At 37.9% G+C, this 26,641-nt stretch overlaps 1 protein-coding gene across 2 annotated transcripts in view; it reads right to left on the reverse strand.

Moving 5' to 3' along the window:
• The window catches only part of PPARG (peroxisome proliferator activated receptor gamma), a 130,468-nt gene that overhangs the window by 87,330 nt on the left and 16,497 nt on the right, over window positions 1-26,641 (reverse strand). For both annotated transcript variants that reach the window (XM_057555687.1, XM_057555688.1), the window contains exon 2: window positions 18,635-18,708. The gene's annotated coding sequence lies outside the window, so the exon portion shown is untranslated. The remainder of the gene's footprint in view (window positions 1-18,634; window positions 18,709-26,641) is intronic.

Here is a 26,641-nt window from a genome sequence, read left to right on the forward strand (position 1 = left end):
GATTTGTTTTTAAAAGCAGCTTCCAGAGCATTTCTGGAGATAATCTTTAATATTTTCTATATCTTCAGTAAAATGTTATTTGCTATTCAAAATAAAACTAAGACATTAAGAGTTCCTGAATCATCAATTCATTGAGTTACCTAAATTCTATTTAAATTTTATTTCATCCCACAATAATTACCAAGACAGAAAAATGGCTTACTGTGTTTAAGAAGGATTTTACATAACCAGAAATGAAAAGGGCTTTCTGGTTGACTGAGTTGACCAGAAACTCAATTTACCGAGAACAATGTACATCCCAGTTCATCAACATTTCACATGCCTACCTTCTGGAAAAAGAATTGGAAAAATGTTTAACTTGAAATTAGTAGCATAAAACTATCTCAGCATGTAAGGTAGGTAGATATTTTGTGGAACTAATCATTTGACTTTTCCATCAGAGAGCAGACCCCTGGGCCCTGGCCCTTCTTCCACTGTTTCTCTTCTTTTCGGCTCCTGAGATACCAATGGTCCTACCAAGAAATCTGGTTCTCCCTCAAGGCTCTTCATTCTTCCAATTCTCTACGCTCTCCCCTCAGCAATCTCATTACAGAAGGCTTCAAAGATCAAGGATATACTGAGACCAAATCTCTATCTCTGTCCTTGTGGCCTCTTGTGTGCCTCAGGCCTACGTACAAATACCTATTTGATATGTCCATTGAAATATGTCATAGGCAACTCAAACTCAACAGGTCCAAGACTGCATCTATCACCTATCCCCAGAACTGGTCTTCTTCAGTGAGCCTTACCTTCGTAAATGGCCCCACCAGTCTCCCAGCTGATCATGCCAGATCACGAAAGAGAGTCACAACGGACTGTTCTTACACCCACATCCGGTCGGTCACCACGTCTTTCTGATTCTACCTGGTAAGTACATTCAGCCACTTCTCTCAGCCCTCTCTGCTATCAATCCCAGTCCAAACTACTCTCATCTCTTTCACACATCACTTCCCACCTGGTCTCCCTAAATCGGCTCTTATCTCCTCTCCAATCAATTCTGCAACTTTAGCCAGAGTGACTGACCTCTTAAAGTTCAAATCAGACATGTCACTCCGCTGCTTAAAATCTATATTGACTCCTGATTGTCTGAAATCCAAGCTGCTTTGAATAATCCCTGTTTAGCTTTGAAGCCTCTTCCCAGTCCTTTTCTCCAGTTAAACTATGCTTTTCTCCACTCAGAGCCTTCACACATAATTTCCTCTGTAACATCGTTTTTTCTCTCAGCTGACTCCTTTCTTAAGCTGGCTCCTATTCTCTCTTCGATTATCAGCATAAAAATCACTTCCCCAAACCCTAAGATCAGGTGAAATCACCCTGGAATCATTCCAAACAACTCATTACCCTTTTCCTCCCTCATAGCACTCACCGTTTTAGTTATTACTTGCTCATTGTCTGCCTTCCCCACTACATTATAAACCCAATGAAGACATGATCCCTGCCGCATCCCCATATGAGCACAAGGAACCAGACTAAAGACTCGAGTTTCGGTATTGGTTGGTCTTATTAACTTGCTGTGTTATTCTGGGAAGTCAGTTAACTGCTCTAGGCCTCCTTTGTAAAAGGAGAGGAGTTGAATTTGATCAGAGTTTCTTAAGCGTCACTAATGTGTGGGTCCATTTTAAAGGCAGAACAAGGGCTTCCCCGGTGGCGCAGTGGTTGAGAATCTGCCTGCTAATGCAGGAGACACGGGTTCGAGCCCTGGTCTGGGAAGATCCCACATGCCACGGAGCAACTAGGCCTGTGAGCCACAACTACTGAGCCTGCGCATCTGGAGCCTGTGCTCCGCAACAAGAGAGGCCACGATAGTGAAAGGCCCGTGCACCGCGATGAAGAGTGGCCCCCACATGCCACAACTAGAGAAAGCCCTCGCACAGAAATGAAGACCCAACACAGCTATAAATAAATAAATTTAAAAATAAGAAAATAAAGGCAGAAAAAATTTTTACAGACCTGCCAAGGTTGTGTCCTCAGACTCCCCAGAGGTCCTCTATCCCCAAGTTGAGAAAACTAATGTAAGAAACCAGGAAAATGTCCTTAAATTGTGAAATCTGGGCTTTATAAAGACCTTTTAGATTACTGTTGATATAACAATGCAATATTTTTTTTTACTTTTTTTTTTAAAGCAATGGGATGCTTTGTGTGTGTGTGTGTGTGTGTGTGTGTATGTGTGTGTGTGTTTAATAATTTTTTAATCTATTTTTGGCCATGTTGGGTCTTCGTAGCTGTGTGCAGGCTTTCTCTAGTTGCAGCGAGTGGGGATTACTCTTCGTTGCAATGCGCAGGCTTCTCACTGCAGTGGCTTCTCTTGTTGCGGAGCATGGGCTCTAGGTGCGCAAGCTTCAGTAGTTGTGGCACACGGGCTCAGTAGTTGTGGCTCGTGGGCTCTAGAGTGCAGGCTCAGTAGTTGTGGCGCACGGGCTTAGTTGCTCTGCGTCATGTGGGATATTCCTGGACCAGGGCTCGAACCCATGTCCCCTGCATTGGCAGATGGATTCTTAACCACTGTGCCACCAGGGAAGCCCCCAATGCAATATTTTTAAATTCTGAAAATCTCTAAGCCCAAGAATATATTTGTTGATCCCCAAAAATCTGTGGATCCCAGTTTGAGAAAGAGATGGTCTAAAATTAAATCATTCTAGGAAAGTAGATGTTTATTTTCCTGAGTACTTCTTAGTGAATCATTCCCTACATGTGGGCTCATTAAACTGCGATTTGGGAGAGAATACAAGGAATTCCACAGCATCAAATCATGTCGAAAAATTCTTTCATTTTAAGAGAGACAGATTCTCAGGTACTAATTTTGGCAGCAGGATGAGAAGCATTCAACCTTAATTCCACATATGTGGCAATGAAAGGCAGATAGAAAGCATTTCTCTGGGCTCAAACGAAATGATCTTTTTGATTATATAAAGAAGTGTGTAAGAAAATAAAAAGTGAGAGAAGAACAATAAAAAGGCAAAAAGCAAACAGCTCAACTAAAAAATGGGCAAAGGACTTGAATAGACCTTTCTCCAAGGACATACCGATGTCCAATAAGCACATGAAAAGATGCTCATCATCATTAGTCATCAGGGAAATGCAAATCAAAACCATAATGAGGGCTTCCCTGGTGGCGCAGTGGTTGAGAATCTGCCTGCTAATGCAGGAGACACGGGTTCGAGCCCTGGTCTGGGAAGATCCCACATGCCACGGAGCAGCTGGGCCCGTGAGCCACAGCTGCTGAGCCTGCGCGTCTGGAGCCTGTGCCCCGCAACGGGAGGGGCCGCGATAGTGAAAGGCCCGCGCACCGCGATGAAGAGCGGTCCCCGCACCGCGATGAAGAGTGGCCCCCACTTGCCGCAACTAGAGAAAGCCCTCGCACGAACCGAAGACCCAGCACAGCCAAAAATAAATAAATAAATAAATAAATAAATAAATAAAATTAAAAAAAAAAAAAAACCATAATGAGATATCACTTCACACCTACTAGGATGGCTATAATAAAAAAATATGGAATGTAACAAGTGTTAGGGAGGATGTGGAAACTGGGACCCTTGTACATTGCTGGTGAGAATGTAAAAAAGTACAGTAGCTGTGGAAACAGTATGGCAGTTCCTCAAAAGGTTAAATACAAAATTACCAAATATGCCAGCAATTCTACACCTAGGTATATATACCCGAAATAATTGAAAACAGAGATTCAAAAAGATACTTGAACACTTGAATGGTCACTGCAGCGTTATTCACAATAGCCAAAAGGTGGAAACAACCCAAGTGTCCATTAACAGATTAATGGATAAACAAAATGTGTTATATACATGCAATGGAGTATTATTCAGCCATAAAAACGGAGTTCTTGATACATGTTCTAACATGGATGAACTTTGAAAATACTGTGCTAAGTGAAAAAAGCCATATACCAAAGGACAAATATTGTATGATCCCACATAACTGGAACAGGCAAATTCATAGGCACAGAAAGTAGACTAGAGAACCATGGGCTGAGGGATGGGTGATGAGGTGTTAATTGTTTAATGGGCAAAGAGTTTCTGTTTGAGGTGATGAAAAAGTTTTGGATATAGATAGGGCTGTTGGTCGCACAACACCGTGAATGTAATTAATGTCGCTGAATTGTATACTTAAAAGTGAGAGAGTGGCATGGACATATATACACTACCAAACGTAAAATAGATAGCTAGTGGGAAGCAACCGCATAGCACAGGGAGATCAGCTCGGTGCTTTGTGACCACCTAGAGGGGTGGGATAGGGAGGGTGGGAGGGAGGGAGATGCAAGAGGGAAGAGATATGGGAACATATGTATAACTGATTCACTTTGTTATAAAGCAGAAACTAACACACCAGTGCAAAGCAATTATACTCCAATAAAGATGTTAAAAAAAAATTGGTTAAAATGTCAAAATTTTGTTACATATATATTTACCATGATAAATAAAAAGTGAAAGAAGATGGGCAGCTTGTCATTTACTGAGTGGACATCTAAATTGCTAAACTGTTAATGATCTAATAGAGATATGAAATATACAACATATTGTTTTAATAGGAAAACTTGTTCTACAGTCAAGGACCTCAAGAACTGTCAGTAAGAAGTGTATGATTAATCCCCTATTCTACCTGCTTCTTTAGGAATTATGGAGCTCTCCGTAACTGGTTTATACCTATCAAGTAGTACAAACTTTAATTCTATGGCTCAAGTTAATTATTAATCATCCTTAGCGATGAATGTTAAAGGCTTCAAGGATAACTGAAAAAAGTTGAACTATAAATCTAAATATGCTGATTTCCTATTACCCTTTTTATCCCCTTCTAGCAGAGGTGATAATAGATGATTAAGTGGCTATCAGAATCCAGGAGAGAAAGGTTAGAGCACAATTGTTCTCCCCTGTAGGTTCTAAGAGCAGAAAATAATACTATTTATTCCTATTTTTACCTTACAGTGTTTTGCAAGAAACAACAGAGCTTTGCCAGTGCTATTTAGATGCTAAAGAATTATTTTTATTTGTTCAGTTTGTTTGCTTTGTTTTTTAACTTGATGAGTGATTCTGATGGAAGCAAGTGCCATTCTTGGCTGAAAGATACTGGGATTTTAACACCTCTTTTATGACATGAATATATGTTTCAAAGGACTTTCCCAAATGTAAGTCGACTGTACTGTGAACAATGACCTCTTACTACCTCTTCAGACTTTGGGTCTGAGACCTTACTCAACAGAGCCAAAAAAGCATCCATGCCAGCTGCCATCTTACATGCTCTGCTGTGGTCCTCCTTCTCTTTTGATTTGGGCTGCTCACTCTCTTAAAAAACTTGCCAAGTAAGTAGAAAGAGAAGTATCTTTAGTTTTTCTCAGGCTGTTTGGAATTAAACCCCTGAGTGCAGAAAGGTGACACCTATTCATAATAAATGTTCTGTTCTTCGTGGCTTCCCTTCCCTGACTTCTTACTGAATGCCCAGAGGCCAGGTTCTCGAATCGCCTAAATATAAACAAAATGCTTGTTTCCTGATGGAGACCTCATCTGCCAAGATTCCACTCAGTCTACTGATTTATAGGTGGTTCTAACTCTCTAAGTACAGAAGATTGTAACAGGAGTGGTGACACTGCCTATGCTCAGGCAAACAGAACGGCTAAAATAAAATCAACAGCAGTCCAAACAGGAAGAAGCAAATTGGGTTAAAACATCCAGTTTCCTTCTCTTTTACCACTTGATTCTTTTCACTCTACCTCTCATATTTCAAATTACAAGAGAACCTCTTTCAACACAACTTGTTCGTATACCACAGTAAATTGGTCACTCAAAATAATACGGTGAGAGTGCATATGTTGAAAAAAATAAGCAAATACTTAAAACTGAACAAACTTTTAAGGAGAAATAAAAATCAATCTTCCTTCATGTTCATGTTTTCATAGGATGGCTGATTCTATAAGTTATGCTACTTACTATCTTGACTCAAAACCCAAGATAACTGTAAAGCTTCCACTGATCATTCAATTTTTGGATACTTGGTTATCTTGCCCAATATTTCAGTTTCTATCCAAGAATCAAACAGCCATTTATTAAAGTCAGCATTTTCATGTATCCCGTGTAAACAAATAGTCTTAATCTCTATCTCAGGGAAAGGGAAGACCAACGACAATCTGCAGACTTGAAGCTTGGTAATGAAAGAGAGTCAGATATCTTCAGGTCACCAGATCGCTGAAGACAGAGTCTGCTAACAGTGAAATGTCAGCTCTGGTTTTAATTCCTACCAGAGAGATAAGAATCAGTAATTCCCAAAGTAGTACTAAGTAAAACTGATAATATTCTGGAAAGTAGTATAAAGTCTATAAAAGTATGCATTTGGAAAAATATTCCTGCAGTCAATCTTCGCATTGAAGTACATTAGCCAGAGATATTTCTGTTGATTTTGTTACAACTGCAACTTTTCCAATGTACGAAGCATTAAAGTTACAAACTGGCTTGCTGGTTGAGTGGTCTGGAAAAAGTATATTCTGTCTCACTGGACTGCTGTAAATTTAAATCCATTTCTTCTATTTCTCAGCTCATTTTGGCAGAATACTTCTAGCTAAAAGTGTAATAAACTATATTGTCATACTTCAGGGTTTTTACAACTCCATCTACCATATTTGGGAGTGGGGGGGGAAGCAAGAACTCATAAGGAAGTAAAGGGTATTATGGTGACATTTTGTAACCTTTAGCTAGCTATGGACAACTGAAATCATGTGTTTAAGATGGGAAGCATTGCTAATTTGGGATGATTTCTTGTGGCTTTTTTTTTTTCTTACACCAGCATCACTAAATTTGTTCAGGAATAGATTTCTGTTTTTCTTTAAATCATTTTCCCTCCATAATATAGAAACGATTCCTTTTAATGAAGGCAATATTCTTGGTAAAATTTAAACTGACAAAAGATGGGAAACTAGATTACTAATTAATTTGTAAGTTTCTACAAAAGATCATTTTGAAAAACGCTGACTTCCATTAACTGTCAGTCAATTCACCAAGTATAGTTCCCTTTCTACAAAAAACCAACATAGTAACCAAATGAAAAAAACAATTAAAATGATACAGATACATTGAAAAGTGACTATCTTGACATAATTAACACACCCCTGAATTGTCATGGAGGAGAAGGGAGACCAAAGGGGAGAAAAAGCACAGGAAGCCTATTTAGTGGCAACACTTTATTTTGTAATTCAACTTTCATTCATTTAATATGTATTTATTGAATTGTTATTATGTATCAAGCATTATGCTCGATGCTGAGGACATATCAGAGAACAGGATAGAGGTCCTTGCCTTCAAGAGTTTACAGTTAATAACACACTGACATTCTAATAACTTTTAATAAGGGGGAAAAGGGATACAGGCAGAAATTTTGAATTGAGGACTTAAATTTCTAAACATTTCCTTTGTATCTCTAATTTTAGTTATTCCTACAAGTTCCTTTGATATATAAAGCTATATGATTGCCCTCTCTGTGAACAGATCAAGGCTGTCGCATTCCACAATGCTTAGAAAATTAAGTATTGGAAGGGTCCTTAGAGACCCATTTGTCTTCTCTATCCTAATCTGTCAATGTACGGGAAAACTGAGGCCAGAAGAGGGGAAGTGATTGATTAAGGTCACGTATCCACCATGTCTATTTTTATGTGCTTTTTTCCAAGTAAGTTATAACTTTGGAGGTATCATTACAACTAGTGCTTTTAAAAAATCTATGTTTTAGAAAACAAACTTATGGTTACCAAAGGGGAAAGGCGGGGGTGGGGAGGGATAAATTAGGAGTTTGGGATTAACATATACACAATACTTTATAAAAAACAGATAACCAACAAGGACCCACTGTATAGCACAGGGAACTATACTCAGTATTTTGTAATAACCTATAAGGGAAAAGAATCTGAAAGGGAATATATATATGTATAACTGAATCACTTTGCTGTACACCTGAAACCAACACAACATTGTGAATCAACTACACTTCAATTAAAAATAAATAACTGGGCTTCCCCGGTGGCGCAGTGGTTAAGAATCCGCCTGCCAATGCAGGGGACACAGCTTTGAGCCCTGGTCTGGGAAGATCCCACATGCCACGGAGCAACTAAGCCCGTGCGCCACAACTACTGAGCCTGCACTCTAGAGCCCGTGAGCCACAACTACTGAGCCCGCGTGCCACAAACTACTGAAACCCGCGCGCTTAGAGCCCATGTTCCGCAACAAGAGAAGCCACGGCAGTGAGAAGCCCATGCACAGCAATGAAAAGTAGCCCCCGCTCGCTGCATGTGGAGAAAGCCCGCACGCAGCAACGAAGACCCAACACAGCCAAAAATAAATAAATTAAATAAATTAAATATTAAAAATATTCTTTAATAAATAAATAACTAAATAGGGGACTTCCCTGGTGGCCCAGTGGTTAAGACTCCGCACTCCCAACTCAGGGGGCCTGGGTTCGATCCCTGATCCCTGATGGGAGAACTAAGATCCCACATACCGTGTGGCACGGCCAAAAAATTAAATAAATAAATAGGAAAAAATAAGGAAATTAAAAAAAAAAATCTTTATCTGATACCTTTTTCCTTTACCCTCCCTCTGGTCTCCACTGTGACACTAACCTCCAAACTTAGTGGAAGCAGTCTTTTCTCACAGGGTCTGCCTCTTCTTAATGTCTTTTCTGAGCCCTCAGCCCTGTACTACCTCCTCCTTCTCCACTGATTTGCACTCTTCCCTCCCTTCCTTGATTCAGCTTTTCTAGGAGAGCTGTCCTATTGGCTGCCCCAGTCCTCAGTGGCCTAAAATCGCTCCCTCCATTCATACACCACCTATTACCTTCTAACCTTCCCAAATACCCATTCCTCCCACTGTACTTAAGCTATAATCTTAAACAATGATCTCCTCCTTGCAGCTGTTAATGGCATTACTCCTTTTTTTCAATTCTTCTTGACAGTTCACTGTCATTTTACAATATTTCAGTAAAAAAAAATATGTGAGCTTGGGAGTCAGAAGGATCTGTTTAAATTATATTCCTCCTGGCACTGGCAGTATGCCCTTAGACACGTTATTTCACCTGCTAAACTTCACTTTACTCATCTGTAAAATGGGGGTAATCATAATTCCTATGTGACAGGGTTGCTATGAGGATGAAATTAGATTGTATACCTGAAGTTGCTCACACCATGCCAGGCCCATAGGAGGCACTAAGGGTTGTGTTCTTTTCCTCTTCTTCAAGCTCTCCTTGTTTGGCAGGGATGACCCTATCTACTCTTACCACTCTCATCTTCGCCTTTTAAACTTGACCGGCGTGTTGCTTCTTGAGAAGCATTCTCCACTCTACGCTCATGACACCCAAAATAACGTGTCTCGTTCTGGCCTCCGAAACGGCTTCAGTCCCGAATCTTCACCTCTCTCTAGGGCTTACTGAGATACTCCACCTTCACTTCAAATTCAGCAAGTCTGAAATCAACCTCATCTTTCTTCCCCCAAACAGAGTCCCTCTCCCATATTTCTTCTACCTCTCTACACATCAGCCCAGAGTTCATTTTTGACTCTTTTCTTTCATCCTCTTTTTTATTCACTCACCAAATCTTACATTATCAAAATACCTCTTTCACTTGTCCCTTCCAAACGGAGCTTCTGTCACACCACTTCCCTCTCCCCAAATCTTCAAGTTCCCCAATGCCTCCTAGACGAAGTCCAAGTTCCTCGCTCTAGCCTTTGTATCCTGCCAAGCTCAGCCCTTTTCCCCTCTTACGTGAACCTCCCACTGATTCTAGAGTACAATGTGCCCCCGACATCCTGAAATTCCTGCCCCATGATGCTCCTCATGTTTAAAATTTCCAGCTCTTCCTTCTCATGTTTCTGCATCCACACTTTCGGCGTTCAGCTCAGGTGCAAGCACTTCGTGAAACAACCACTGACTATTCCAGCTCTGCAGATGTGTTGTCTTCTATGAACTTGCACTATATGTTTTCCCTCAAACACACATCACCCAGCTCTGTGATTTAATTCTTTCATGTGGTCTGTGTTGGTATTGCCCTTGAAATGAGACTGTGAGGGAGGAATGGCCTAATTCCACTTTGTCTAGAACAGGGCTGGATATAGAAAAGTAGCTTGGAAATACTTGTTTAATAAACAACATATACAAATAGGAACAGCAACAACAATAAAACCTCCGTACGAATAAGTGTTGTAGCCCTTTACCTGACTTAGCAGCCCTGCTTCAAATGCTATAGAAGATTGAAAGGCCATAACAAGTCTGTGAGCTGAACATTCCTCATCCCTGAATTATACAGGCAAAAAGTAGCTGATAAGGTATCTATGTGCTTTTATGGACTCATTTTCAACATCTGCCAAAAAATTAAAAAATGAAAGGAGGAGGAGGAGTTGAAGAAGAAGGAGGAGGAGGAGGAGAAGGGGGAGGACGGAGAGGAGAAGCAGCGGCAGCCCCCACCTATGCAGAAGTTAAATCTACAAAATTGTAAAATACATATTATATCACAGAATTTTCTTAATTCAATTTTGCATCATGTTTTGCATCTCTCATTGGTAAATTTAAAAATAACATTTAGGCAAGAATGCTAATAGTATTATGCTTAATTAGCAGACATAAAAGTATATCTTAATCATTTATTTTTAATTACATTATAATTGTAACACTTGCATATTCCTTGCTAGGAACTGTTTTAAGTGCTAGGGACACCCAGAAGATAGTCTCTGTCTTCAAGAAGCTCACTCCAGGGACTTCCTTGGTGGCGCAGTGGTTAAGAATCCGCCTGCCAATGCAGGGGACACGGGTTCGAGCCCTGGTCTGGGAAGATCCCACATGCCGCGGAGCAACTAAGCCCGTGCTCCACAAGTACTGAGCCTGCGCTCTAGAGCCCAAGAGCCACAACTACTGAGCCCGCGTGCCACAACTACTGAAGCCCGCATGCCTAGAGCCCGTGTTCCGCAACAAGAGGAGCCACCGCAATGAGAAGCCCACGCACCACAAAGAGTAGTCCCCAGTCACCACAACTAGAGAAATGCCGCGCACAGCAACGAAAACCCAACACAGCCAAAAATAAATAAATGAAATAAATAAATTTATATAAAAAAATAAGACTAAATTAAGAGATTATGAAAAAAAAAAAAAAGAAGCTCACTCCATAAAACTAACTACAAAACCAACAATAATCCAGTACGATAATTGGTACATTCCAGGCACGAATCCAGTGCTGTGAGAGGAACACTGATGAGCTATCTGGAGTGGCCGAGCCCTAATATCCATGATGCAAATGGAGGCAATGAGTCTGAGGGGGTAGGTTGAGGTAGACCACGAAGTCTGTAATGCTCCCAGGAAGGGGGGTGAAATGCAAACACAGTGTTTGAGAAAGAACTCTGTCTACTTGGAGGATGAAATGGAAATGGTGCATTGAGTCGGAGAGACAATTTGCAATAACTCAGGTGAGGAATAAGGAAAATCTGAACTAAGACAACATCGATGGAAATTAAAAAGTTGGAAAAACAAATTTATAATAGCAGCAATCAGTAGGTTCACACATAAAGATTTTGTTCCCCACTACAGCAGGGAGCAGAAGTGTTCAAAGAATTTATTCTCCTTGGACTCTTACTTGCCGTTGCTATTACTATTATTCCAAAGTCTGATGGATGAAAGGATGAGAATAGTTACTCCACATATTGAGAACACAAGTTGGCAACATTGTTAACTTTCACTCATCACTTAGGATGAAAGTCAAGTCACCTCATCACATTCCAGCCACCACTCATCCCAGTTCTTAAAAGGATGTGAACTTAAAGGAAGTTAGTCTACTTTGTGGGACTGCTTCCAATAAGCACTTTTTCTGGTGAATGTGGGGTAGGGTACAGATCTGTTACATTTCACCCTTTTCATGTAGGTGCATAAAATAAAATTTTAAAAATGAATTAGCATTAACAATGAAAGAGCTTAATGCCTTTCTTGAACAAAGATATTACAGAGATATTGAAGAGTTGCAGAGATTCTTTGAACATATGCCATATCACACAGATAAGCATTTTATTTCCTCATTTGGAAAAGATGAAAACTAAAGGCAATGATTATAGTAATATCTTAAAGATATATAGTGCTGTAAAAATTTTCTAAGCACTGTATATATTTAATCTTACTTGATCCTCACAATCAATATCTTAACAGGTAAGGAAATTGAGGTCCAGAATATTTAAGCGATTGGCAATTAACAGAAAAGGACAGACTACAACCCAGGTGTCCTGATGTTCAGGTGTCAACTTTCAGGTGTCCTGGAAGCAGCAACTCTCTCTAGAATTACATACTTAGGGTTCTTCCAAAGTATAACGGGAAGTCAGGGCTGGTAAAATCACTTTCTCTGTTTGTATATAATTATTATAATACTTCCTAAATAATACTCCTTATATTTTCAGTGAAAGTAACAAAAAGCACTTTGTGGTTTATTATTCATGCTAGATTTCTCTGGATATTCAAAATGGATTACTAAAAAAAATTAGGTCTTGTCAATTGTACTTATTCTTCAGTGGTTATTTCTGTACACAAAAGTGCTCTCAATTTTATGACGCTATCTGGAAGAAGTTCAACAACACATTGTTAATACTCTACTGCTACAAAATAATTTTAAAGCTCCATGGGAATTTAGATTTGCACAAGTTATTAGGATGTGACCTTTCCCTTAGATTTCTTATTTTAGGATCAACTTAACATGGTATTTCCCCAGTGGGAACTGTTGTACTTCCTTCGCAGATAAGAAAAATAGCAATCACAAATTATAGTGAGTAAACTCAGGGAAACATATATTTCTGTGATGCAGATGAAACTGAAATCATAAAAGGGGGCCACACGACTTATTCCTTGAGTTTGAGAGGAAAGCCAAGTGGCTTGCTAACAAAAGAAAACAAGTCATGCCATTACGGTATTTCCCTGAAATTTATACCTAATTGTTTGTCCCAGCTACCAAGTCTTATGACTTTTAAAGATTATTAAAGATGTTTACGTCACTAAATTTCCTATGTCCTGTCTACTGGGAGTATAAAAGGTTAAAAATATCAAGGTTTTAATAATTTAAATGATTTCAGATCACAGGATCTGGACTGAAGGACAAGGAGTTCATAAGTGTGAAGAAAAAAAAAATCAAAACAACAACTAGAATAACACAGAGATCACAGTTGCTTCACATTATGGTCCATGGAATACTAGTGGCCTCCAATGTTTGAGCTCTTACTATATGATACTGTGGCAGAATTTATGAACATTATTGGTAACATATGAGTTACTGGGAGTATCCAAAGAATTAAGCATACTACAGCTAGGACTGCAGAGCTCATTATTGGCAATTTTTTAAAAAAAGGTAAACAAAATCATCGAAGGAGAGAATAGGAAGATGTACATTCTTCCTGCCAAAATCAGTAATTTTACACACTGTTAGTTCATGAAAACATTAAAATTAAGAAATTAGAAAAATATTAAAAAAATTTTTTCTCTTATGAGAATGAAAGTGAGGTTATAAATGAAAATCAAGTAATCGCCAAAAGTAATTTGTAGTATCCTCTTCTATCAGACGTTTGTACAGTAGGTTTTATTAAAATTACTACCTGAGAACAAACACTGCTTTATTGAAATTATTACTCAAGAGTCTCAAATAATCAAACCCCTCCCCCACCATGCATTCTTCAGTTTAACAAACTGTTGACATCATAGAAGTTCTTTTAAGCTTAATTTTTAGGAATTAACCCTCTACATTTTATAACAGTGACTCATGTTTTTAAGTAAAGATAGTACTCATTGTGATCAACTTACATGTTTTTCCAGAAGATATTATACAGTTTAGACACAGCTAGGTTTTAAAATATTGTTTTTGAATGAAAAGATACTTTAGAAATCATTTATCACAATCCCTTAGTTTTATAGACAGTGAGGGTCAGGGATAGCAGTGTATTTACTTTCTCAAATACCACATACACATATTTAAAAATCTATGCATATGTATGAAGAACTGGAAGGCAACTTGTAGAAATTAAAATAGTTTCAATAAGGATGTTAAGATTATAGATAATTTTTTGTTTAAAATGTTCTTTATTGTTGTTATTACGTTGCTTATTTGATATTAAAAAATACAATACACTGCATTGTAGTTAAAAGCTGTAATCTCTATTTCATGTCATTAACTATAACACTTAACCCCCAAATGAACGTTCAGAATAAAAAGGAAAAACAAACACCCATAATCTTTTTTCTATTCATTGTACACTTTAACCATATGATTTTGCATTTAAAATTTTTCTCTTATCATTGTATCTTTATTCTAAAATTACTAGTCACCTCAAATATTTAAACCACAAATTAAAAATATTTGATTGAAATAAATCCTTTAACAAAATTGATTTGTATCCTTCTCTCTGGATGTGCTACTTTGTTAAACCTTCATTTTTGCAAGTAATCATTCCTTTATAACAACTAGCAACATGCAGACTTAAAGGCCATAGGGACCTGCAGCACAGGTTTTAAATTAGATTTAAATTTGGTATAGCCTCAAGAAATCATCTGCAATTTCACTGCAACCAAGTTAGTTTTATCCTAACCCAAAACATAAACAACACCCCCATCACAATCCAAAAAACCAAAAACTACCCCAAACCCCATATTATGCTAATCTCTAAACAACTGGTGAAAACTCCTCACTCTCCACCCTCATTCTGCTGTCAAACACACAGAGCCAGAGCCAAATGATAATAGATTTAAATGAACAGAAATCATTTAAACATATGCTTTGGAATATGTTTTTGTTCATTTTGCTACTAATATATCCTCAGAGCAATGTGAAATGTCATAAAAATGAATAATGCAGGAGCAATATAGTTGCTCAAACCCTTTAACATAGAAACTCCTCTTAAAGCAATTTATCTGAAGAAAATGATTTTTTAAAAAGTGAAATATGTGCATGAAGATATTCACTATATATAACTGTAATAATAAACAGTAATTGTATAATAATAAAAAATTAGAAGCCACCTGAAAACTGGCTTAGTAAATTCTGTGATATCACTAATATGGACTACTGTGTTGCCATTATGACATCTGAAAGCCAGGTAAAAAGAAAGAAAGACATGTAATCTAACAGCGAAAGAAGCAGAAATGCTACATATACCGTAACCGTTAGTAATTAAAAAATGTATACAGGTCAACCAGAACTGAAAGAAACTATACAGAAGTTAGAATAGTAGTTTATGTGTGATTAAGTGTGGTCTTTTTATATTAAAAGATATTTTCACAGCTTTTCAGTAACAAAAACGTCTTAAAGGAATTTAATGTAAAATGAAACAAACCCAAGGGCCCAAATTCAAAAGCCAAAGTCATTTATCTGTCCTAGTTCCTAATCTTATTTCTGTTTGTACCACCTCCCCACCTTTAAGAGTTTAGAACCCTACCTATGTTCCAGTCCTGCAGCCCTGAATTCATACACAGCAGCATAGGTAAGCAGAGAGTTTATTTACAGAGGGCAGGCCTGAACTCTGCATGCGAGCACATACAGAAAACGATAAAGATCGTCGTGTCCTATTAGCAATTCACAGAATTGTGATTTGCTCCACCCAGTACACCTATAATTGAATTCCTCAGCCATAAAATCATTGGGACCAAACAAGTTCAGATATCTTTTATCTAAACCCTTTTTTTCTCCCTTACCATCAGTTAACATATTTCTTATGGGGCTTTTCTTCTTTTTATAGATTCATTTGTCTTAGTTATAAATTAACCCACAAGCAACTCTCCCAACCACCCAGCTCTACTGTTTCCTGTGTACCAGGTTCCTTTCTACTTGCACAATTTATGATATAGGGGCCATTTAAACTGCCGGTTGGTAAATGATGTCCAGGAAATCATCTCTAGATTTTTAAAAAAGATTCCTCCTAAGGAGAAATGCCCCCCAAGCAGAGATTCTCCTCATAGCTGGGCACCCTGGAAAGAAGTGGAGTGGAACTGCTGAAGACTTCTATTTCTTTTTCATTTCTTAAAATTGTGGTAAAAGATACATTACATAAAAATTGACCATTTTAAGCATTTAAAAATGTACAGTTCTGTGGCATTAAGTACATTCAGACTGCTATGCATCCATCACTACCGTCCAGAACTTCTTCATCTGCCCAAACGGAAACTACATTCCCTTGAAACACTAACTCCCCATCCCCCGCTCCTCCCAGCTCCTGGTCACCACCACCCTACTTGCTGTCTCTATGAATTTGACTATTTTAGATGCCACTTCTGTTTTTTCTTGTTTCGCCTGAAGTGTGTGAACTAGTGTAGTTTCCAAAATTGGTTGAACACATAAGAGAGTTGCCGGCAAAAACCCTTCAGGGAAGAACTCTTAATACTTAGCATTTTGTTTTTCATGCCCAAACGCTTGAATTCAGACCAAACACTCATTTCCAGACGCCAGAGTACATACTTGCCCCTTACTTGGTCTTTCAAGAGTTTGGTTTTTTGATTTATCTGTTTTTTTTTAAAGTTAAACTGATTTTCAAAGCAAACTTTATACAGCTATTGATTTCCTTTAAGAATCAAAGTTCCCTTAGTACTGCTTATATTCACAGAATTCCCAGACATTTTACCTAAAAACAGCATGATCTTCTCTCATCTTCACCATTCAAATACAAGGCTACTAATTCTAAGTGCTTGTTCAAATGTTGTCCTGGGTAAAGAAGACTGGTGGACCAAGAGATCATTAATGAAATCTGAAGACTTGGTTTGAACACTGAAATCACACCCTGACCGTCACCAACTAAAAATTTTGCTCAGAGGTGGTTTGTGAGGACTCGGAGCCTTGTGGGGTTTTTTTTCCCCACTCACAGGTTTTCTAGGGGCTGGAAGTAAGTGGCTGGAGAACTAAGTGGAGAGCAAACCTGTGGAGGTGAGGATGGCTCTGTGTATGGACAGGATTAAGAAACAGCTCAAGGAGTATCCTTGATGAGAAGAATGTTCTAAGGTTGGCAAACAAACAGAAACTCACTCTAAAAATCAGTAAAAGTCTAACAAGAATGATTAGTTGCAACATGAGTGACTCCAATGTAACTTTAAAAGAACTTTTCATCTTGAAATAATTTGAGGTTTACAGAAAAGTTGCAAAGATACTCCAGACAATTCCCACGTCACTTTCACCGGGCTTCCTACTGTTAACATTTTACAACCACAGCCCAATGAGGAAAACTAATAAATGAAAATTGGCACACTACTATAAATGGCTTTATCTGGAGTTCACCAGTTTTTCCACTCATGCCCTTTCTCAGTTCCAGGACCCAATCCAGGATCCCACATGGCATTTTGTTGTCACCGCTCCTTATTTCCTCCAGTTGCGCAGTCTTTTCTTTTCCTTTTTTTTTTTTTTAAGTGGCTTTCTTGAGGTATAGTTGACATACAGAAAAGTGCACATATTTAATGTATAGTTCCCCAGATTTTTCTTGTCTTCCATGTCCTTGACGCTGTTGAAGAATGCTGGTGAGGTATTTTGTAGGATGTCTATTTAGATTTGCCTAACATTTTCTCATGATTCAACTGTCGTTATGAATTTTGGGGAAGAATACTGAAGACCTGATGTACCCTTTTGGGGGGTATATAAGCTCAGTATGTCTTATTACTGTAGATATTAACCTGCTAACCTGGATCACTTGGTTAAAGTGGTGTCTGCCAGGATTCTTCTGCTTAAAGTTACTACTTTTCTCTTCGTAATTAATAAATATTTAAAGGGAGATACTTTGAGGTTCTGTCCATATTCTGCTCCTCCTTTCACCTTCTAATTTGAGTATTCATCAGTGGGCCCTGCCTGTAGCAGTAACTGCTGCTGAGGTTCTCTGGTGGCAATTTTCCATTTCCCTTATTCCTTTAACATTTACTAATTTAAATTCTTCTGTAAGGAAAAGTTCTCCTCCTTCAATTTATTCATTCAGTCATTTATTTATATCAGTATGGAATCATGTATATATATATTTTATTTTGGGGGTTGTAATCCAGTGCTATAGTTTAAAAAAATTTTATTTATATTTATCAAATATATTTGATATATATATATATATTTATATTTATCAAACTATTTATATTTATCAAATTATTCCAGCTTTGGCCATTGGGAGCTGGAATAATTTGAACAATAAAATAAATAACTATAGTACTGGATTTTAATTCCCCAAATAAAATATATAGGTATGGGCATTGGATAAATTAAGCTACTTTCTCCTTTGTGACCTGGGATCATAGTTGCATGGCCTACAGAGAATCAGGAAAGATATTTTAATTTTTCCCTCAATTCAATTACAAGTAACACATGTACCTAATATAATGTACTTGTACTGAGACTTATTTCTAAGGATTTGTGTTATTTCTCAACCTCTAGGTTTGTTTTGTTTTGTCTATCTTCGTTTTGTCTTAGACAAATACATTACTGTGCTTTCCTTCCACTGACTGGTAAATTATACAGTAGAAAGTATTCTGATAGTCAAAATAAAAGCTCTCTAAGAAATTTTACAATAAAATACTATGAAGCATTTGCATGTTCTTTAAAAAAGACTCTTCTAAATACAAAGTTAATACAATAAATTCTGAGTTTACCTACCGTTAAAGGGTAACTCTTGCTTAAGGAAATGACCTTCTTGTATGTCTGTGACTTAGAGTTGGCTTCTTTCAAATCTGAACAATTAAAAAGAAAAAAGATTTTTAATATACACACATATTCAAAATTCTTAGACAACCTAGGATACCAAAATATACAAGCACAAATGAATGTATTTTCTCTGTTGGATTTCATCATGACTGTTTGCTTTCCCCGAGCTTAGAATGCTTTGTATTCTCTAGAAGCAACCAACAGACTGACTTGTAAATCATTCAGGGCTGGAGAATCTTCCTAAAGAGACATGGATTAGATTCATTTTGCCTACTCTCCTGTTCTGTCACTGATCATGAGTCAAGGTCCTTTGTCTCATCCATCTTTTATGTCAAATTAATAAAGACACCTACGTTGGGCAGACTTAAGAAAAACTAGATTTTAAAAGGGTTAGTAATGTCAAGAGATAGATGACTGATAAAATTTATACACAGCGAAGATTACATTTATGAAAATATAAGCTCATTCTAGAGGGCATATGGCTGTTAAGCCTAAGGTAAAAGCATCACAACCATTTAGGAGCAGTAGATACAGCACATTTCACGTGGACCAGATTTTTAAAGGAAGATGCAGAGAGCAGATTATCTGAGTAACTGTGCCAAAGGTCTAAGGATGTGTATCCTTGGCTCTTACAAAGGGCTCAGGGATCCTAGAATAGCTGTACAACCCGTAAAGACAAAACAGTACCCAGTGCCAAAGCCTTATCATCAGGGCCTTCAAAGTCCCAACATCCAGACCCAACATTCTGCACAGTCTAACCTACCCAAAATTCTAACTTTTTTTCTTTTTTAATGCTGCACCTTTCCACTTGGAATTTGCAAAACCTATTCTATTACCCAATGCATGGGTAACATAGTGGATCATGAATATAAAATGTTTTCCCATTTTGTTATTTCTACTTTGAAAGAATATAAACTACAGCCAATGTATTTTGTTTGATTCTTTGTTTCACTCACATTGTTTAGTACTGCTGTTTGGAAACTGAAAACCTCCTAATGAACTCACTATCAACAATATGGTAACAATTTTGTTTTCATAATGGGGCATATTCTTCTATAGAAAGAGCTAGCTTGTCAGGGTTTTAGACCTGTCTGCTTTGCTTTTTGACTGTTCATCTGTATCACAGCAGTTTACTCTCCATGTGAAACAAACACTCTTTCATTTGTTAGTCAAAAATGGAAGGAGTACCCACATCAAACCTGTCCATTACATATAACATGTGTAGCACACGAGAAACAACTTTATAATGGATTACTATTTAGACTTTTTTCACCTTTAAGTCAACAAAAAAGTGCTTAAATATGTGAAAACAAACAGAAAGAGTATTAATAAAGAAAAATTTGAGCAAAATCTCTATCTGAAAAATTAAATAATGTTGACTCCAGGGTAAGATTAAGTCATACTAGCTTTTCTTGACACTCATTCCAATTTCTCTTTGAAATACATATGAATTCATTAAGAAATAGACAGCAAGAAAGAGACAAGATAAAGTTAAGATTTCTGGAAACTGCTATGTATTCCTAGCTTGTAGCCTTAAGAGTTGGATCAAACAGAAAACTGGACCAGTTCCTGCGATTTTCAAAGGCAGACAGAATCTATAACCTTTCCCAAAACCCCCTCCCCCTGTAAAATCAGTATCTCCTTTCTGTATCCATTCAGAACTGCATTGTACCATAGAAGGTACAGTTTGCAGGCATAAAATATAATAAGTAGGGCAGAAACAAGATCCATTCTGGGGGCAGTATATATCAAGTATTATAGTTCTTTCATGTTCCCCATCTGGTCAGTTAAATACAGACTGGTTTATATTCATTAGTTTATAAATCCTTCTACTCATTTAATATAAGCCAGAGAACCACACTGTGAAGAGAGCAGACAAGCCCCTCACATTTCAACATAACCCACACTACACAGGGTCTGTTCCACTCATCCAGCTTTTTAATATCTGAGATAGGCTTTTTACCAGAATCTAAGTAGATAATAATGCAAGCCAAAGGGAAACTTACTATATTTGTCTGAAATGGTATATAAATGGTAAAAGTTGACTTAAGAAATAGGAAAATAATTAAAAATGAAAACGACTGAAAACTTATCAAAGAATTGCTTCCCCAAGAAGCTCTGAGGCTAGATAATTTTATAGATACAATTTTTTTCAAATGTTCAAGGAAGAAATAAGTTTCTTGCCACATAAACTGTTTCTGAGTAGGAAAAAAAACCAGAGTGACCAAATTAATTTTTCAAAACCTAACAAGACAAAATAGTTAACAAGGTAACCTAACAAGAAAAATACCTAACAAGAAACAAAAAAACCTCACAAGAAAAATACCAACCTCACTTATTAATATTGACTTACAAGTAAAAATAAAATGCTAATGAACAAATGCAATAGTATACGAAAAGAATAAACCACCATAATAAAGTTGGATTTATCTCAGAAAGACAAAGAAGATTTAATATTGGAATACGTATTAAAATAATGTGTTCCAGCACTAGGTTGAATTTTAAAAGAAACCACATGACTATTTCAAAAAATACAAAAGAAAATACTCAATAAAATTCAACATTCATTCTTGAAAATATTTCCTTAAAGAACTAAGAAACTTTAATAACAAGAATATTAATCTCAAACTTAACAACCAATATCATCTTAATTGTGAAATATTATAGCAGCATCTCCCAAAATATGTTCTATAGATAACTAGATTCTTTAAGATTTTCCAATGGAAAAGCTTCTACCACAAGATGAATTTGCACATGTTGTTCACATTTGGAGGTTAGTAAAGTACATTAGCATTGTATATGCTCAGTAAGCCCCACAATTCGAAAAAAACAGTATCAACAATAACAATCTGCTTAGCTGTTTAACTCATTAGTTCTCAAACTTATTTCAGCATTTCTTTTCTCACTTTCTGTTATTTCACTCCTTAACCCGCTTCACTGTGGCTTTTGCCACCCACCTTTCTACCGAAACTCAAGCAGAAGTGACAAGTGGTCTCCTTCTTGCTAAATCCATTAGACTTTTCTTGATTTTCATTCTATTTGCCCAATGGTGTGCTGGTAAGTGTTTAACAACTGGCTCTCCTTGCAGGAAAAATGCTCTGGTTTGTAGTGTTTGCTAATTTCTGTGGTGTAAATACTCCCACGGTGACTGACTTAGGGCCATCCACACGACAGCAGAGTCGGGCAGAGCCGGGGCAGCAGCGGCATATTACATGGTATCCCCACCTCACAGACGCAATCCACACCAACACCGCATCAATGTAAAATCATCAGGAAGCAATGCAGTTGGTGTGGTTACTACCTCTGTTTTTATCATAACTTGTTTCACTGCTCGTATAATACAATCTAACTTTTAACAATGGCTGTGGATTAACAGTCAGCTCACAAAAATCCTAAAAATTTAACAATTGACTTCACAAGCCAGTCTGAGCTGGCTCCAGCACCGTCGTCTCTGCCTCTGCACCATTTGATATTCTGTGTATCCTCTACTCTTGAAACTGTCTCCTCCCTTTGCTGCCTAGTGACCAGTTACTCTGAATTCTTATCCTAACCCTATGACTACTATGTTAGTCCTTTTTCTTGGTACCTCTTCTTCCTGAGTTCTTCTATCCTATGTGCTCTGCAAGTTCTTTCTTGGCCTCACTCTTACCCATAAACATATCTACTTGCTTACAGCTTCCAAATCTTCATCTCTAACCACGTCTTCTCTCAAGACTTCTAAATCTGTATTTCCAATTTTTTTGGGAACACCTCTCCCTGAGTTTCTTCAGGAACCTCAAACTCAACAATTCCTAAATACCCATCTCCTCCCTCTGAAGAATTAAAGACACACAATCCAACACATATTGGACCACTCCTCGCTCCCCGCTAGATGAAAAGGTGTTCGATTCTCTACTCCAGCCTCGCAAAGTACATTCAAGGAGGCTCAGTTCATAACCATAGGCAACCCTTCTCACATCCCTTTTTCCCTTCCCTTCGACTTTTTCACACCCCACACTTTCCAAAGTGTCACCTTCAGCAAAAGCCCTCCCAACTCAACACTTTCTCCATTCTCAGCCCAGTAATGTCATAATCTCTCCTTCATCTCTTTCTCAGCACTTTATGACATAGGGCAACTTAAATCTCCTCCAGCTTTTCATGTCCAGACCCTTTCTTCTCATTCTCCAATACTTCAGCACAAAAATCTAGGAACTGACCTTGTAAAATCAACTTTTCTAAGGGTAGGGGAAAGGGGTTTTGTACTGTCAAATGAAAATTCTCTTTGGTGCATTGGGGGAAGGTGAAAGTATATGAACGCTCCCAAACAACTAATTTTTATCCCATTGAACTAAATACATGGGTCTCCCACTGCCCCCGCAAATTGCTGATTGATTCCCTTAGAAGCCAGAGTCAGGATGAGCCAATCACATCCTTCCCTAAATTTTTACAAGATTCATACAAAATTGGCTATTAAATTGACGTCTATATCCTGAGGTGACAAAATAAAATGACTTTATTTGAATTAAGAGGAATTTAAGAGAAAGAGAAAAATGAAAATAAAGAATCTCCCAAGGGTGGTCGGTTTTAAGTGACAGTAGAGTTACTGAATTGGATATAAAGTAAAGATTTGGTGATCTAACTTACCTTGTCACAAGTAACAAGAATAAGTACTTTCAAGTTACTTACCACTTACATGACACATAAACGGATTTGCAATGAACCAGAACAACTAAAAGCTTGGATCTAATCCATGGTTACATCTGAATACGGTTACACTTGTGTAGACATAATTGTTAAGTGTGGAATGGTGCTGGTAGTATGGGGTATAGTTATCTCATTCTCTGGCAAGTTATATACTGGAAAATTAGACTCTTGCTAAAGTGTGCAAGACAGGGTGGCTGGGTTCAGGCTGCCTGAGTTCAAATCTTAGTTTTATCACCTGGCAGGTTATTTTTACCTCTCTGTGTTTGTTTCTTCATCTGCAAAATAGAGATAATAGTGTATACCTTTTACAGTTTGTTGGAAGAATAAAACGAGATAATGTACATAATGTGCTTAAAATAGAGCCTGATATAGAATAAGTGCTCAGTAAATATTAACTATGACTATCAATTGCTAGGCTACTTTATTGGTGCTTGAGATAATTAAGGAAGAGTCCTTTAAAAGGATGGGTAAATGACAGTTTAGCTGAGGATTTAAACTGTGGGGTAGACTGAAGTGTAAACTGAACTGGAATAAAGCATTATCTAAACATAAAATCCTACGGTTACATTTATAAATCAATCATAAACTAAGTTATCCTAATGAGTAATATTACTCCAAAAAGTCATGATATCTATTTAGGATTAGGAAGTCGAATGAAACGGCAGATTTGAAATTAAAAAGAAACAATTATGGGGTTTCCCTGGTGGTGCAGTGGTTAAGAATCCGCCTGCCAATGCAGGGAACATGGGTTCGAGCCTTGGTCCAGAAAGATCCCACATGCCGCAGAGCAACTAAACCCGTGCACCACAACTACTGAGCCTGCGCTCTAGAGCCCGCGAGCCACAACTACTGAGCCCACATGCCACAACTACTGAAGCCCGCACACCTAGAGTCTGTGCTCCGCAACGAGAGAAGCCACTGCAATAAGAAGCCCGCTCACTGCAACGAAGTAACCCCCGCTCGCTGCAATTAGAGAAAACCTGTGTGCAGCAACAAAGACCCAACGAAGCCAAAAATAAATAAATTAAATAAATAAATTTATTTTTTAAAAAAGGCAACAATTATTTGTTGAGCTTCTGATATTTGTTAGCAGTGTTCTAAGCACTGGGGATAAAGAATGAACAAAACAGACTAATATTCCAGCTCTTATGTAACTGTGTAAATAAAGATGTAATAAAAAAAATTAGATGGTGTTAAAGGATCCATATGCTATATCTGATATACCTACCATGTGGAAAAAAAGAGGAACTAAGGCTGTTAAAGACGATTAGGAATTATTTCAACAAGCTACTGTGCTTTACTAAAATTTATGAATTAAGGTCTATTGATCCCCTTCTCCAAATTTGAGGATTAGTGATTCACTAATTTTTTAAAAAATCAGTTGAAATCCATTTATAAGTGATAATCAATTTTATTTTGTCTCTGAAATAGCAACATAAGCATTTTGCTCATGTTACATTCAGAGTAAAAAATCGCTAATGTACAACATGGTGACTATAGTTGATAACACTGTATTGTATAATCAAAATCTGGTAAGGGAGTAGAACTTAAAATGTTCTCACCAAACAAAAAGAGGGAGAGAGAGAGATTTGCAAGGTGATGGATGTTAATTAGCAAATGGAGGGAAGCCTTTCACACTGCATATGTATTTCAAGCCACCACAATGTATATTTTAAATACTTTACAATTTTATGTCAATTATACCTCAATAAAGAAAAAAACCCCTACTTTCTTATTTGATTAGTAGATAAAAATACATTTCATTTCCATACTATAGTTAGAGACCAAACCAAAAAAAGAGATATTAGGAATTGGGAAACTGGAAAAGGAAGAGGGCAATCGGAAGGAGAGAAACAGAGGCAGAAAAAGAAGGAAAAAAAAGAGACAGAATATGGGAAACACCAAGAATGAAAAAGGAAAAAAAAAGTGGGAACAAGAGGGAATAAAAACAGAGCTAGAGCAAGAATTGAGGGGCAGAGGGAGGGAGCAAGGAGGAAGAAGACAGGAGAGGAGAGGCTCAGAAACCAGAGTCAGAGGAAATGACGTTTCCTGTTTTAGCTCAGCGGCTCACTGTGGATACAAGCGTCAGAAAGTCATCACTGGTGTGTTAAATATTGTGCAGAAATTAAGAAGCCACCACAATTATTGAGCCAAAAAAATGTTCACATTGGTAATTACATAAGGATGTTGCCTTCAGGAAACTGTTTTTCTCTAAACTCACATTTTCCCTACTTCTGTGCCTGTGCTAATAGTAGTTTCCCATGTGAAATGCTTTGTCCACCATCACCCCACGTTCGATGAACAATATTCAATAAATATTTATTGGGACTTCCCTGGTGGCGCAGTGGTTAAGAATCCACCTGCCAATGCAGGGGATACGGGTTCGAGCCCTGGCCCGGGAATATCCCACATGCGGCGGAGCAACTAAGCCTGTGCACCACAACTACTGATCCTGTGCTCTAGAGCCCGTGAGCCACAACTACTGAGCCCATGTGCCACAACTACTGAAGCCTGCGCTCCTAGAGCCCGTGCTCCACAACAAGAGAAGCCACCGCAGTGAGAAGCCCGCGCACTGCAACGAAGAGTAGCCCCTGCTCGCCGCAACTAGAGAGAGCCTGCCAGCAGCAACGAAGACCCAATGCAGCCAAAACTTAAATAAATTACTTAATTTAAAAATATATATTTATTGAGTACCTACTATATGCCAGGCACTGTTCTAGGAGCAGTTTGAAATGTTACATAGTTTATAATGAAAAATATCAGCTGTTTCAATAATACACAATGAAAATGGGCTATTTTAACAATTTACTAGGCTTGAAGTGAAATGAATTTTTTCTTCTGCAGCTAACGTTTTTCTTCACCAGATACCATCGGCACTAAACCAATCCTTATGAAAATCATGTCCCTTATTGAAGTTAAAAGCATTCCAGGGCTTCCCTGGTGGCGCAGTGGTTGAGAATCTGCCTGCCAATGCAGGGCACACGGGTTCGAGCCCTGGTCTGGGAAGATCCCACATACCACGGAGCAACTGGGCCCGTGAGCCACAATTACTGAGCCTGCGCGTCTGGAGCCTGTGCTCCGCAACAAGAGAGGCTGTGATAGTGAGAAGCCCGCGCACCGCGATGAAGAGATGGCCCCCACTTGCCACAACTAGAGAAAGCCCTCGCACAGAAACGAAGACCCAACACAGCCATGAATAAATAAATAAATAAATAAATAAATAAATAAAATAAAGACTTTCTATTTAAAAAAAAAAAAAAAAAAGCATTCCAGCAT

This window comes from Balaenoptera acutorostrata, chromosome 10 (genome assembly GCF_949987535.1).
Source record: "Balaenoptera acutorostrata chromosome 10, mBalAcu1.1, whole genome shotgun sequence".
Lineage (NCBI taxonomy): Eukaryota > Metazoa > Chordata > Mammalia > Artiodactyla > Balaenopteridae > Balaenoptera > Balaenoptera acutorostrata.